Raw genomic sequence first — 15,000 nt, 5'->3', positions numbered from 1 at the left:
AATCAAGTTACCCCATTAATTACATTTTTAGAGCAGCAGTTTGTATAGCATTTCACAGGACTATGAGATAGACCACCCATTAATTGTATTTAAGGAAACTAATTCATTTGCCCATAATTCTATTTCTGATCAGTTTCCGTTCTTGGGAAACCAGAGCCCAGTGACGCAAGATAGGATTAGACTGAATATTGTAAATATAGCAGATTATACGTTGACATTATAAATCATTATAACTGACTTTCTTAAAAGACAAAGTTTTGGTGAATATCTGTCTGCATATATTTTTTTTCTAACAAATGTCACATCTGACTGTTCTCTTAAATATTAAACTATTGGTTTCCAAGCTTTTTTTTTACTCCTGACCCCATTTTAACGTCACAATTTCTGGCGACCCCAGACATTCAAAATGAAAAGACATTTTTTGCTCAAATTAATTTGTTTTTGATCATGTAATCATTTGCTATACTATGTGCAAATAAACATTAACTTTAGACGACATTTGTCTATTTAATGTATATTATTATGGACGGAGGCAGTAAATCCAGGTGTAGATTACTGCACAAAGGGAGAATTTTATTTCTCTTGGTCAGGATATGTCCAGTCAGTCCAGCTTGTGATTTGCAAGGCTGACAATTAATCTGAACAAACAAGACCTGAAAACTGTGAATTATGAAAGAGCTGCAGCATCTGAAACTGACCACAATGAACATTTGACAGATAACAGAACCACAGTGCTGCAGTTTCACCACTCACAGTTTGTCATGTCCTTTATGGATTGGGATTGTCTCTGTCAACTCACCATATATTTTTTATCAGTATTTTTTTTGTGTTGTTTTTTTATGAAATTACTAGAAATTTCAGGCGACCTCATTTGAATTCCAGGCGACCCCCACGTGGGGTCCCGACCCCAAGGTTGAAAAACACTGTATTAAACATACTGATATGAAGATGTACTGGAATTTGTCTGGTTTGCCTTCACTCTCTTATGGTTTATATTGTACACTTAAAAGACAGAATCATATGTGTTTCTTGGCTAAAGCCGGGTTTGACCGGTTGTTGTTGTTTGTGGTGATCAGAGAAGCAGAACGCAGCATCGATCAGAAAGTGGACACCGGCGCGATACTGAAGAGACGGGAGAAGAAATGGATTTCAGTGTCCAGAAACCTCAGCGTCCTCCTCAGAGAACATGAAAACACTGCCGCATAAGAAGTAAGAGATAATAAAGACAACGAAAAGTAACAATTTGAAAAGTTTGTACTTCTAGATCTTAGAAGTAACACAAGTAACACAAGAGGTTCAGGTCATTTTCAACCCTAAAGATCATTTTATCACGTTACTTTTTTTTTTGTTTGTTTTGGTTTAAAGGCTCTACTTTGTCCATTTAAAGCGTTGATATGTTATTATTATTCTTAGGCTTCCATCCTGCCATCATATTTCCATCCTTCTGCTCAGGTAAGGTTCACTGGCAGACTCCTTCTCTTTCAGATCCACCTCTGCAGATCAATCCAGGGACAAGACGTGCTCCTGCGGGCGTTGGTAGAAGCAGAGATTGATGGCGTGGCTGTAGCCAATCAGCTGACGTCTCTGAAGGAAACTGTTGACAGCCTCGCTAAGGTAAATACACAACAAGAAATTAGATAGATGATAGATAGATAGATAGATAGATAGATAGATAGATAGATAGATAGATAGATAGATAGATAGATAGATAGAAATGTCATTGATTTTCGAACATAGTATAAAAATAAATCCAGTTAAATATTCAATCTCAATATGTAAAAAGTGTTGTGTGACATAAAAAGTAACATGTGCATACTATTAAAAAATCTGTTTAAAAGTCTGTAAAATAGTCCTACTGTTGGATTTCCATTCTCCTGTGGGTGTTTGGCTTCCTTTAGTTTAGTTTATTTGGCAGGGACCATGTACAGGAAACGTTAAAACAGAGTAGAGATTTTGCGGAGGTTTGGACAGAGTTAATATTTGATATGTGTCATATTTAAGAGTTATTTTGTGGAGCTGCCATGGGACATTGTGGCCAGTAGAAAAAGATGTGGTGCGTGGACTTTATTGGTTCCAAACTGGGAAACTGTAGTACAGCAGCATGACAACAGTTAAAAATAGAATATAGAATAAAATAGATAATAATAATGATAATAATAATAATAATAATAATAATGTTTTGCCTAAAGAGGAATAAAAACACTCAGGAAAAAAATCTGGACTCAGGTTCTCATATTTTTGTTTCGTGGAGGCTTGGACAGAGTTTATTTTGATATTTGTCGTATTTATTTTGCAGTTATTTTGTGGAGTTTCATGGGACTTTGCGGCCAGTAGAAAAAGATATGATGAGGGGGGCAGGGGTAAATAAATGTACTTTGTCCTGCTCCTTTTCAAATATGTTTTTTTTCCTCTTTCTAAGTTTTTCTTTGCTATTTTTTGTTTTAAATTCAAAATAAACAAAAAAAAAACAAAATAATGAGGAAATATTTCAGAGTGCAGCTCATCCGTTCTATGTGCTTTTGAAAGCTGAGCATGGGATGTAGGTCAGGGGTTCCCAAACTGGGGTACCCCAGGGGTATTTAGAAGAAGCCCAGGAGGGTACTTGAAGGTTTTTGGGAAAAATACATTAAATAAGTCATCTGTACTGAATATACGGGTATGGTCCTGGTTTTACCTTGTGCTTCAAAATTTTGTCGTATTTATTTGCAGTGACTGTTAAAAGGAATCTAATCTAAGTAATCTCATTTAATCTATCTAATGTAATCTAATCTAATACAAAATAATGATGATAATTAAAGCTGAAATATAAAACACAATAAATACATTCATGTAATAGTTTTATTGCGCATCGTCTTGTGACGTTTTGGTAACATTTGAAGAACATTTATATTTTATATTTTCAAAATGAGTTTATTTGAGTAGCTAAGAATTATATTTTTGTTGATGAAGGTTCATTTATAATTAATCCGCCAGTTATTTATTTTTCTTATCCGTGAAAGAGGACACTTCAGTTTATATTTGCACACAAAATTTACTCAATTTTTTTTAATACATATATTGCAGTTACTCAAATTTGACTGAATTTGCATGGCTTCACTGATGCCACATAACAGGTGCCAGTTGTTAACCTTGTTTTGAATAATAACAATTACTTAATTTTGCCGAATGCTGCTTGTTTTGTTTTGCTATGTTATTATGTTTATTATGCTACTGTTATGTCTTTGTTTGTGTGTAGAAAAGAAAAAGAAAAAATGACTAATAAAGAATAGTGTAAAACAACATATATTACAGTTAAATATATGTTGTTTACAAAGTGTTGTAAATATAAATAGACACCTTTGGCACAGGAACTAATTTTCGCCAAATTTTTTTCAATCAGAAATGCTGAAGCGAGAGTTAGGAGTACGTGGATAAAAAAGTCTATTTCAGGGTTGGAACTCCACTGTAAAAGTCTGAGAACCACCGGCCTAGTGGAACGCCCAGATTCCTGAATTCTTTTCCGTTGTCTGTATTTTTGACTGGATTGTTTTGCAGGATAAGCGGCTGTCAAAGTTGCAGACAGCTTCGTTTGGACGGCAGCAGAACCTGTTACTGGAGAAGATGGAGATGTTCGACAGCACGAACCACAGCCTTCGAGAGCTGCTCAGAGAATGGACGGAGCAAGAGGTACAGAAAGCAGACGCAGACCCTCCCACAGGACGAACGAAAGCAGAAAACTACAGCAGACAGCCCGGTCTAGATCAAACCTGTCATTGTGTTGTTGTCAGAGAGAATCCCTGGTGTGGTCGCAGCAGAAGGACGCTTTAATGAAGAGACTGTCCCACAGTGACGAGAGAACATTGTGAGTAATACATGTGTTTGTCTTCTGTTTTAATGAATGAATGAATGAAATCTTTCTTTTGAACATCTAGGCAGTGAAATCAAACAAAAATCAACCAACAAAATATAAGTACTGGTACATAAATGGTTGATAAGCAACAAACAAACAAACAACAACAAACAACAATAATATAATAATAATAATAATAATATAATAATAATAATAATTAAATAAAACAAATGAAATGAAATTATACATGCTTGAAAAGGAGTAGGAAGAAGTAAAAACTTATATACTCCTACCCCCAATTTCTATTCCTTATATCACTATATAGTAATTATTATTTTGTATGAATATCAATAATAATAATGATAATAATAATAATAATGGTATAACTTCTGTCATCATTCATCTGATTTGCCATCTGATTTCTCTTGTTTTTTTTGTTTTTTTTTACTCCTACAGCGACTTTTGGCCAAACTCAGCAGCAAAGAGAAAGAGGCTTTCAAACTTGCTGAGCACTTGGACTTCGAAAAGGTTTGTGCTTCATGACCTGAGGATTTAAAGGGCTCATATTTGTCTGAACCCACTTTTCAGTCTGTGGTTCATTTCTTTGTGTATTTGGACCCTAATAGTTCAGACAGTTTGAATCTGAACCCTCCAGCTGCTGCAAAACTATCTTTAGATTCATTTGGGCAAAAATCTAGTGGATTTCTACAACCGGTTTGAATTCCTGCTTAATATCTTATGTTTTATAACTAGTTCCGTCTCCACATTTGCATATCAGGTCCAGACTTCAGTCGAACATTTCTCCAGTATTTCTCCATAATTGTTTGTCGTCATCAGTGGTTGTAGTAAAAACTGAAAATCTGTCCAAACTCGGAGCCCATTACCTCAAATGTTCAGTTGTTGGTTGGACGGGACAGAGCAGCACAGCCAATAACCTTGGAGGGGGTGGGGCCTGAAGTGTCTCCTGTGCATTTAAAGGGCCAGCACTCCAAACCACCTTTCTGGTGTCGTTACTCAGAAATAGGGTTGAAGATGGACCTGTGGAGTTGAATGAATGAAGAATTCAGAGCCAAGCAGAGCATTTACAGTTTATGGAGACCACAGGGAAATGTGGGAAAATGTGGGAAAAAAAGAATTCCATTAAAAAAAAAAAAAAAAAAAGCAAAATATCACTCCTTTAAGTCCTAATTTTAGACCAGTGGTTCCCAACCTTTTTTGTACTACGGACCGGTTTCATGCATGAAAATTTTCCACAGACCGGTAGAGGTGCAGGCGTTCCAATAACAAAAACCTGTGTCAGTTCAGAGCATGTGATCTGAAACACTTCCACTGTACATCAGACAATTCCACTGATTCTACAGTAGAATATCTACTCACCCTAATGCAGAACCAGTGGAACCCTGGACTGGTTTCCCTGCAACTAGACGGTCCCATCTGGGGCTGATGGGAGACACACAGTCCAGGTGTGTTCCGCAGATCCAGTCTACTCATCGTAGAAAACCCAGACACACAAACATATGAGGTTGGAAACAGAAGAAGGACTTTCAGGGCTTTTGTGGCGATATCCTCCTATTCTGCTGTGACTTGAATCCAGAATGCACAGAGGTTTGAAGTTGTCTCAAACATGGATGGATGTGTCGGAGCAGTTTGGAGGTGCTTGTGTGTCACCTGTTGAGATGAACCTGGAACTGAGGCAGGAATCCTCATATTTCCTTCTAAATGCAGCTTTCTGTTTGCAGGCAGTCTGTCACCCTTCTGCAGACTCATCATTTCTTCGTTTCTTCCCGAAAAAGTTCTCCAGTGAATTTTGTTTTTGGCTCATTTCTTTAGCTTGTGTTTCTACTGATTCACGAAATGGAGTGGTTGCGAGGCGAGGGCAGAAACGGTCACCTTTCAAAATAAAATCTCCACAAGACTAATGGAAAAAATTGCTTTAATATTAACCACAATCTTTTTTCTTTGCGGCCCGGTACCAATGATCCACTGACCGGTACCGGTCTGGGGACCGGGGGTTGGGGACCAGTGTTTTAGACCACAGGTGTCAAACATGCCGAAGGGTCCAGTCCAGCCTGTGGGATGAATTTGTGAAACTCCAAAATTTGACCAAAGATATTAATAATCATTTTACTTCAGGTTCCACATTCAGCCCAATCTGTTCTCAAGTGGGTCGAACTGTGAATTATTATCATAATAACCTATAAATAATGACAACTCCAAATTCTTCTCTTTGTTTTAGTGTAAAAAAGTTAAATTACATGAAAATGTTTACTTCTACAAACTATCCTTTAACCAAAAAATATGAATAACCCGAAAAAATAAAACAAGCTGAAATGTCTTAAGAAAAATAAATGTAATTTTACGAATATTCTGCCTGTTACTAAATGTTTTGTGTGTTTATATCCGCTGTGATCTGTAACTTATTATGACCTAGTTCCCAAAATATAACCACATCTATTCTGGTCACTGGCAACTTACAAACCAAATTTGGTATGAATTCAACCAATAGTTTTGCAGCTAAAGTGTTAACGAAGAAAGAAAGAAACAAACAAACTGAACCAAAACCAGTACCCCTTGCCTTGGGGGTAATAAAAATGTTAATACAGTTTACTTGAAATAAAGTACTAAACTAAATGTTAGTTAGACAAAAACAGGTAAAAAAAATATATGTATAAGAAATGAGTGAAAAGTACAATGCAAGTGGTTGAATTTACTAAATATTAAAAGGAAATGCCTGAAATGACAGAAGACACAACTGTAAGAGAGAATGTAATTATAAAGTACGTCATACACTTTGATGCCGTTGAACATAAAGGGCATGACTTCAGTTGAACGGTGACAGATCGTTGCAGTCGTACCTGTAAATAAAACCCCCGTTTACCTTCTGCTGATGCAGGAAACCGTCAGGACCACAGAGGAGCTTTCAAAGCTTCTGGAGTCGACCCGTCACCATCTGGAGTCTCAGCTGAGCCGAGCCGACGCCGAAAAGACCCAGCTCACAGCGCAGATCCAGGTCTGCAGAGACCCCAACACACAACACCTTCACTGTCACAAACAGGGCTGTGTATCTGGCAATACAATACAAATCACAATACTAGGATCACGATACGATATATCCCGATATATCATGATACTGTTAAAAAGCCAGTTTTTTGTTTGTTTTTTTAAATTATTCTTTCTTGAAGAATTAAATACACCAGAAATCTGCACAAATGCTAAACACATTTTTATTTGATCCCAACAGGATCTGATGCTATATCACAAAATGTTCCTGTGTTAAATCTGAAATTCTGTTTTGCAGACATTACAGTTTAAGATCCTGTTCAAATGTTCATATTCTGTTAGTTCAGAACTAACATCAGAGCATTATTTTGTGGGATCCCAACAAAGGAACTAACATTATTTAATAAACAGTGTTAAATAATGATAAATAAAATATAAACAAAAAAAAAAAAAAAACCAGAAATGAACCTCCATAATATCTGCATTTGAATAAATACTAAAATATCGATACAGTACTTTTTAGTATTGATACAATATTGTGAAATGAAATGTCGCGATAAATTGCAGAACCGATATTTTTTTACACCACTAGTCACATATGGACTGACTGTTGGGTTCATATCAGTCTTCACAACTGGACCTAACGCCAACCTTTAAAGCTCAAGGACTTGGTCGTTTCAGTATATGTAATTAAAGTGATCTGAGAGGAAAAAAGAATTGTACCCCCATCGGTGGATTCTGTTTTCGATTTGTGTCATCGATGGGTTCTTCAGACTCTTCTGCTATACTCTGTGTCTCAACAGAGAAGTTTGGAAAAGTATCACCTGTTTTCCTGGTTCAAATATATTTCTGTTAACCCAAAAAAGACCCAAACATCCACTGGTGACCAAACCATCTACTGATCTAAACTGTTTAACACCTGATGATCCACTAATCCTATCAATACATGTCAATAATTGGTGTAAAATACAGTTTTACCTTAATCATTCATAGGATAAAATGTGCAAAACTTACAAAATGAGCAAAATATTTGAAAATTGAAGAAAAACAGAACAAACAGAAACTTGAAATGTGGCATAAAATTGAATAAATAGTTCTAAAGTGAGGAGAAAATGAGTAAATACTTAAAAATGAGTAGAGTTCATCATTTCATCCCATCCAGAACCCTGTATTATTCAGTTAACCCTCAGAAACCAAAACCATCTACTGATCTAAACTGTTAATACCTGCTGATCCACTAATCCTATCAATACATGGAAATAATTGATGTAAAATACAGTTCTTTATCTTTTCATGGTCATCAGATATGACCATATTTGGACATTCAGAGCCTCCGTAGTTACCGTGGAAACACCATCATCTTCTACAACATTGATTCACCGTGACAGTGGATGGACACACTTTGTTATATTAAATAATAAATAAAATGAACAAAAAGGAATTAAAAAAACCAAACAAATAATACAAAAAAATGAGTTAAAAAAAGAATAAAATAAGTAACAAAATGAACAAAAACAGCCACGTGATCAATAAAATGAACGAAAAAATAATAAATCAACAAAATAATAAGTTACACGGGCCAAATTAGCCACAAACTGAATAAAATTGAAGAAAAACTAATAGAAGAGGAAACAAATGTAGAAAAATAAAACGAGTAACAAAATGATCAAAAACAAATAGCATAATAGATAAATAGAATAAAAATGAACAAAAAGATTTTTAAAAAATTGCAAAATAAGTGACCCTTTTGGATGTTCAGAGTTAGTTACCGTGGAAACAGCGTCATCTTCTACAACACTGATTCACCAGTAAAACCCATGGAGTTGGATCAGTGACTTGTTTTTTGTTCAGTTATTGATATCTTTGCTGAAAATCACTTTTTCCTTCACTTTTCTCTGTTTTTGTTATAATAACCCTCAAATTTAATCTGAGCTTTAATGAACATCTACATGATCAGTGAATGAAATATAGGAAAATACATGATTTACACTGAAAAAACACAAAATACAGAGGATAATATTATAATAAAAGGTGATAAATCACTTAAGACTGGTTAAAAATGGAGAGATTAGAAGTAGCTGTGGGTCTTTATGGGCTGAATCGTTCTTTGACTTGTTCTACCTGGTGGTTAATTCGTCAGAGGATGCAGCAGATCTACGAGCATCAGCAGGAGGAGCTGCAGAGTCTGAGGAGCCGGAAGGAGGAGGAGGAGGTGGAGAGGAGACACCAGGAGGAGTCCACCAGGCAGCTGACCGAGAAACTCCAGGAGAAGGTACTGCCACTAAAGCTGGGACGTCCAGCGGATGTTAGCTCAGGTTCTACAGTCAGCCCCATACGATGTAAAGTGGATCAGAACCAGACAAATAACAACAGGGACGTTACAAAATGAAAACCTGTACATCTACAAACTATACCTAACCTAGAAGAATGTAAACAATCATGAATAACCTGAGAATAAGTGCAATTTTAACAGTATTATACCTCAGTTTAACATTCACACATGTACATTACAACGTATAAATCACACTGGATCTGTAAATACACAAAACATTTAGTAACAGGCAGAATATTATGAAAATTACACTTATTTCTCTTAAGACGTTTCATGTTGTTCATATTTGTTCCCGTTTTTTGTTGAAGGATAGTTTATAAATGTAAACAAGAAAATGTTATTAATAAAAATAACTATAAAAACAGTAGGGAAAACAGGCAATTGCACATTAGAAAGTACCAGTAGAATACATAATAAAGTAGGAATAATAATTAAATAATAATTGATAAGTAATGATGTTGTGTGTGTTTCAGTAACTTTTAAATAAGGATAAGTGTCTTTAAATGCATGATAATTCATACAGCTCTGTTCAACTGTGCATAGAAGAACTGAAAGGGTTCTATCTGTACTCTTCTCTTTCACTTTGTTTTAACTGATTATTATTTATGTTTTATTGATTATGCTTTAATTGTAATTGTGTGTTTTTAATCTGTCTCTTTTCCATTTTTTAAAGCACTGTGAATTGCCCTGTGTATGAATTGTCACACAAATAAATCTGCCTTGCCTTATAAGTACAATAATCAAATTTCTTTACATTAGAATAGTGTTCAAGTTACTTTAGATTAAACCAAATTCATACTAATACAATGATCAAGTTTCTTTCACTGTATAGTTCATTTTAATTGCATGAACTTAAAGTAACTTGATCACTGTATTTATACTAATTTAAAGAAATTTGATTATTGTGCTTTTATGATTTATTATGTATTTGAAGAGACTTATCCTTATTTAAAAGTTACTGATTACATGAGGTAATTTGCATCACCTGTCTGTATAAACAGCCGTGTGTCATGATCTGTCCCACGTCTGATGAAGGGCTGTGGCCTGAAGCGTCACTACTGTGGTGAATAAAAACGTTTTTGGGAGCTCACAGGTTATCTCACAGGTGTCAAACATGCGGCCCGGGGGCCAAATCCAGCCCACCAAAGGGTCCGATCCAGCCTGTGGGATGAATGTGTGAAATGCAAAAATACACTGAAGATAACAATCAATGGTGTCAAAATCATTTTAATTCAGGTTCCACACACACAGATCAATATGATCTCAAATGGGTCAGAACCAGTCAAATACTATTATAATAACTGATAAATAATGACAACTACAAATCTTCTCTTTTTTTAGTGTAAAAAAAGTAAAATTACATGAAAATGTTTACATCAACAAACTATCCTTTTACAAAAAATGTGGACAACCTGAAAATGTCTAAAGAGAAGCACAGTAAATGCAATTTTACCAATATTCTGCCTGTTACTAAATGTTCTGTGTATTTGTAATTGTAATGTTCAGTAACCTGCTCTACCTCCAAGTACTTTAAATTCAAATGTGCAATAACTAGTTTTCTCTCAGTACTCTTATTATTATTATTATTATTATTATTATTATTATTATTGTTATTATTATTTTATTTTTTTTTTATTATTATCACTCTTTTTTTGTAATTATCTTTTTATTATTATTTTCAGTCAGCATCATCTTAGCATTTTACATCATTTACATGACTTCTATGTATGTAAAGAAAAAAAAATATATTAAAAAAAAAACAAAAAAACCAAACAAACCACAAAACATACTCATACAGGGAAGCACTGACAATAGTAAAAATATACAAAGCAACCCATCATTTCACATTCCATTCTTTTCCTTGTATAAGATGAACATTGAACATTTAACATGTAGCATGAACCCAGGGTTTACATGGATCTACATGCACATTACTCTTATCCAGTAAAATCAGCTCTTACTAGTTTTATAAATCAACCCAGTTTTTCCAATACTTTGTGAATTTGTCTGAATCCAGTCTGACAGAGAAAGTCAACTTCTCCATCCTATAGATGTCATCTCTAACCTCCATCCAATCCTCCATTTTTGGTCCATCCTTTTTTAGCCACTTCCTAGTGATGCCTTTTTTCCTGCTACCGACAATATTCTGAATAGATATCTGTCCTGTGAATGTGTTCTCCCTGGTTCTCTTCCCAAGTATATAGATTCAAATGTGAATGGAAATTGGATTTTGAAAATTTTCTCCATGCTTTTCTTCAAATTCTGCCAAAAGGCACAATATAAGGGCGGTCCCAAAATATATGAAAATGATTGGTTTTACTTTCACCACATAATCTATTACTCTTTTTTTTTTTTTTTTTTAATAATACTCTATTTTACAAATGTGTATTTGTGCTTGTATGTGCATTAACTGTTTTTTTTACCTCCGCCAAGGAGGTTATGTTTTTGCCAGGGTTTGTTTGTTTGTTTGTCTGTCTGTTTGTCTGTCCGTTAGTGTGCAACATAACTCAAAAAGTTATGGACAGATTTGGATGAAATTTTCAGGGTTTGTTGGAAATGGGATAAGGAAGAAATGATTAAATTTTGGTGGTGATCGGGGGTGGGGGGGCCCGTGGGGGGGGCCACTGATCAGCCTTGGCGGAGGTCTGCGCTCTCCGAGTGCTTCTAGTTTTATATGTTTTAGCTGTGTTTTTTGTTTTGTATCTGTCTTTTTTTTCATATCTTCATCTTTTTCTAACTCTTTTTCTGACTCGGGGAAATGCACAAGAATTCCAATGTGCCTATACTGCTATGTATCTGTGCAAATGGCAAATAAAGTCTCTATTCTATTCTATTCTATTCTATTCTATTCTATTCTATTCTATTCTAGTGTAAGCTGTAACGCACATGTGTAAATGATAAACTGATAAACTGAGGCAGAATATTATTAAAATTACACTTTTTTTTCTTAAGACATTTCAAGTTGTTCAATTTATTCGGATTTTTACAGAAACTTTGTAGATGTAAACATTCTTATAATATAAATTTACATTTTTCGCTGTTATTATTTTACTGGTCCGGCCCACTGCAGATCATATTGGGGGGAATGTGGCCCCTGAACTAAAATGAGTGTGACACCCCTGGGCTATCTGACTCTTTCATCCACAGTTTTTTTGGGATCCTGCACACACACCTTTTAGGTACTGGATGTGTGTGTCACCACCACCTCTGCTCATATGTGTGTGTTGACAGGAGTCCCAGTTGGCCCAGGCTCTGTCCACGTCCAGCGACTGGTGTCTCCGTCATTCGAAGGAGGCGGCAGCTCGAGGACAGATGAGGACGAGGTGTCTGCTCTCAAACAGTGAGTGGAGTCAGACAAACAGCAGCACATCCATGGGAAACATCCACCATACGTGTGTTTATTCATTAGTGCTGTCAAACCATGAACATTTTTAATCACATTAATCACGATGATGGATTAATATGCATTATCGCGTTAATTTTGACAGCCCAATTATTCCATTATTCACATGGTTGTGCATTAAAATAAGCACATTGTATTATTATTGCCATTTACTACTTGTTCTTTTTACTAGTACTTTACAATGTGGAATTGTCTATTTCAATACTTTTTTTCTTTTCTTTTCTTTTTTTTTTTTACAGTTATTGTTTTGCTATTTTCTTGTGGTATTTCTTGTGTGTGATCTTGTGTGTGTGCTGCTATTGGAACCTCAACCTCAGAGAGCCCTGCCCACAGGATCAAAAAAATTACTATCTAATCTAATCTAATTTGATCTAATGTAATCTAATCTAATCTAATCTAATCTAATCTAATCTAATGTGATCTAGTGTAATCTAATCTAAATCTAACTTGATCTAACGTAATGTAATGTAATTTAATCAAATCTAATCTAATGTAATCTAGTGTTATCTAATCTAATCTAACGTAATGTAATGTAATTTAATGAATGTAATGTAATCTAGTGTAATCTAATGTAATCTAATATAATCTATATAATCTAACCATATAATGTAATCTAATCTAATAATCTAATATAATATGTAATCTAGTGTAATCTAATATAATGTAATCTAGTGTAATCTAACCTAATGTAATCTAGTCTAATGTAATCTAACATAATATAATCTAATGTAATCTAGTGTAATATAACCTAATATAATCTAAAGTAATCTAGTGTAATCTAATCTAATCTAGTCTAATGTAATCTAACATAATGTAATCTCATGTAATCTAATGTAATATAATCTAATGTAATGTAGTGTAATGTAATCTAATGTAATATGATATAAGATAATGCATGCTTTAAATGATTAAGTTTATGACATTATATGAATCCAGAAATATTGCTACATAATGTGTCATCTGCAATAGTGTTGCAGGTTTTTATGTTCTAGTTTAATGTTAATATTAAGTGAAACGTTGTAACTTCAGTGTGGAAAGCTTATCGCAAAAAAAAAAAAAAATCATTTGTCTTTATCCTGACGACTCACTTATAGTTTATTCAGATCAGAATGAATGAGTGTCGTTGTCCACAGGCGGCTGTCGGAGCTCGTCTCTCAGCTTCACTCGACCGAGGAGAGGAGTCGGACGGAGCGGGAGGAACTCCGCGATCAGATTCAGCGTCTCAGCGCCGAGAACGGCTCTGCCCGGCTGGACAACCAGAGACTGAAGGTAAGACTGGAAACCACACGTTCATGTAGACCAGGACTGTCAGACCCAGTTTAGTTCAGAGGACACAGACAGTCCAAGACCATCTGAAGGACCAGTAAACCAGTAAAGTAAAAGAATAACAAACAATTATAATTACAGCATGAAAACGTTTACATGTACAAAGTATCCTGTTTAAAATGTGAACAACATGAACAACCAATAGTTCCATTTTCAGGCATGTGAATGGAACTATTCTGCTGTTCTTCTGTTTAAGATTGTCATGATTGTTGATATTTGTATCATATGCATGTTTTGCTTGTTCCATATATGTTAAATTTCATTGCATGTTCCAAAATAATCACTAAATCAAAAAATCAATCAAAGAAATTTCTTTTAAAAAAAAAGTGCAATTTTAACAGTGTTCTGCCTCAGTTTATCATTTATACATGTACATTAAAACACAGTGGATCTACAAATATACAGAACATTTTAGTAACAGGCAGAATATTGGTACAATTACACTTATTTATCTTAAAATGTTACATGTTGTTCATATTTGTACCGGTTATTCACATTTGTTTATGGTTTGTAAATGTAAACGTATTCATGTAATTTTTACACTAAGAGTTGTCACATTTATAGGTTAGTTTGGTGTTATTTTACTGCTCTGACCACTTAAAATCATATGCTCTGTATGTGGAACCTGAACTAAAATGATTCTGACACCCATGGTTGTAAATTTTCAGTGTGATTTTTGCATTTAACAAATTCATCCCACGGGCCGGACTGGACTCTTACCAAGACAGTTTCGACCCACGGGCCTTATGTTTGACCCCCCAGTATAGATTATAGGCCTGTAATGGTACACAAAATTTTCGGTTCGGTACGTTTTTGGTTTTCAAAGCCACGCGTTTTTTTTCGGTTCAGTATGGGAAGAAAGAAAACCCCTCAAAATGTCAATTAATGCATTTATGAATTTTTAAACATTTTTCCCCCAGTTTTTGGAGACAATAGAAGTAGTAAACAGGATAATATAATTCTGCTGCTACAAATCAAATAGAAAATAAATAAATTTTAATATTACTAAATGTATTTTGAACATTAGTATTGCACTTTTCCCTGAAAGGTAGTTCGAACAAACAAGAAAAATCTAATCCCAGTTCTGTCAGTTCACATTCTGCAAAAAAG

General features: G+C 34.8%; 1 pseudogene; it reads left to right on the top strand.

Moving 5' to 3' along the window:
- The window catches only part of LOC115416741 (outer dense fiber protein 2-like), a 35,971-nt pseudogene that overhangs the window by 6,196 nt on the left and 14,775 nt on the right, over nt 1-15,000 (top strand).

Source organism: Sphaeramia orbicularis, unplaced genomic scaffold (genome assembly GCF_902148855.1).
Source record: "Sphaeramia orbicularis unplaced genomic scaffold, fSphaOr1.1, whole genome shotgun sequence".
NCBI classification, from domain to species: Eukaryota; Metazoa; Chordata; class Actinopteri; order Kurtiformes; family Apogonidae; genus Sphaeramia; species Sphaeramia orbicularis.
This window is presented reverse-complemented; position numbering and strand designations above follow the sequence as displayed.